Source organism: Eriocheir sinensis, chromosome 18 (genome assembly GCF_024679095.1).
Source record: "Eriocheir sinensis breed Jianghai 21 chromosome 18, ASM2467909v1, whole genome shotgun sequence".
Taxonomy (NCBI): domain Eukaryota; kingdom Metazoa; phylum Arthropoda; class Malacostraca; order Decapoda; family Varunidae; genus Eriocheir; species Eriocheir sinensis.
In genome coordinates, this window is record NC_066526.1 from 11399065 (window position 1) to 11401220 (window position 2156).

Consider the following 2156-nt stretch of genomic DNA (forward strand, 5'->3'; position numbering starts at 1 on the left):
GTCTCTCAAATCTATCTTTCTCTTTTTCTTTCTTTCGCTCCTTCCTTTCTTTCTTTCTTTTTTTATATCTTTATCTATCTATCTATCTATTTATCTATCTGTCTCTCCCATACACATATACACACACTACTGCATTCTGGTGACAGTTAAAATTTAATTGGTTCTTCCACTGAAAAAAAATATATGTTTGTGAAGAGCGTTTACGAATTGAAATATGAAAACCCTTGAAGGAAAACAAGCATATATTCGCCTAAAAATAGTGAATGATAATAAACGCGAAAAATGGACTTTAATATTCACGTAGGGAGCACATTTTTATCAGGAGAGAGAGAGAGAGAGAGAGAGAGAGAGAGAGAGAGAGAGAGAGAGAGAGAGAGAGAGAGAGAGAGAGAGAGTTAAAAAAAGTCCCTATTGTCAAATGAGGCTTCGACATAAATTTTAGTGATTTTCAAAGAATTTCCATAAAGCGGACGTATTCTATTCCTCCCTAAGCCAATAAGTCTCTATTAAAATGAGTTGTGTGTGCGTGATTCTGAGGTCATCCATGTAACGTGTATTGAAAACTGAGCATTATCTTCTACTTTTTCTTCTTCATCTTTATCTTCATCTTCATCTTCATCATCGTCATCTTCTTTATCTTCATCTTCATCATCATCATCTTCATCCTCATTTTCATTTTCAGCTTCTTTTACTTCTTCTTCTTCTTCTTCTTCTTCTTCTTCTTCTTTTTCGTCTCCTTATTATTTCTTTAAGGAGTTTCAGTACGATTTAAGAGCTTCCCCTGATCACCCCACACTACCTCTGAAGATATACTGCTTTCTTCTCTTCCTCTTCCTCCTTCTTCCCCCTCCTCCTCTTAAATGATCTCCTCGCTGCTCTCTGTCTCCTCCTCTTCATCTTTGGTAACTTACAACTCCGTAGTCTTTTTAATTTATTTTCTTTTGTTTTATTTTTAATCTTTCGTCATCGCTTCCTTACTCCTCTTCCTCCTCCTCCTCGTCCTTTTTCTTGTCCACGAGTTCATTCTCATCTTTGTCTTCTTCTCCCTTTATTCCTTCTCCTCAAAGCCAGTAATTATCGTCCTATCAGCCTTACGTCTGTCCTAATTAAACTATTCGAAAAAATAATCAGGGATAAAATGATCACTTTCCTTGAATCAAATGATTTGATAACTGATAGTCAGCACGGATTTCGTAGTAATCGGTCTTGCCTTACCAACCTATTAACTTTTTTCAACGATGTTTATACATGCTGGGACGCCCGAAGCCCATATGACGTAATTTACCTAGATTTTCAGAAAGCGTTTGATAAAGTTCCTCACGTAAGGCTTATTTCTAAACTGCGATCCCACGGTATTAACGACCATATATGTGCGTGGATTCATGACTGGCTCACCGACAGAGAACAACGTGTAGTTCTTAATGGTGAAGCATCGGATTGGCAACCCGTCACCAGTGGCGTGCCCCAAGGTTCAGTCCTGGGGCCAACACTATTCATAATTTACGTGAACGACTTAGAAACTGATATCCTATCAAAAGTAGCCAAATTCGCCGACGACACCAAATTAGGAGGTACGGTAATGAACAGTCAAAGTTGCGAGAATATTCAATCAGACTTAATAAGACTTGCCGACTGGAGCGAAAAATGGCAAATGAATTTTAACGTAGATAAATGTAAAGTAATGCACATAGGTGAAAAAAATCCTAACTTTAGGTATCAGATTCAAGGACATGAGCTCAGCGAAGTAAAACAAGAAAAAGATCTTGGTGTCATTATCAATAACACTCTTAAAATGAGTGATCAATGTTCAGCAGCGAGTAAAAAAGCCAATATGATGTTAGGATTAATCTCAAGAAACTTTGATTATAAATCACCCGAACTTATGAAGAGATTATATTTAGCATTTGTAAGACCACACCTAGAATACCCCGTTCAGTTCTGGTCACCGAACTATATCAAAGATCAAGTTTTGCTGGAAAGGATACAGCGACGAGCAACCAAACAAATTCCAGCGCTCCGAAACTTGCCATATGACGAGCGTTTAAAGCGTTTAGATATGTTTTCCCTAAAAAAGCGAAGGATAAGAGGGGACTTAATCAAAGTGTTCAAAATCCTTAATGGATTCGACAACATTAAACCAGATTGTCTATTTCAGA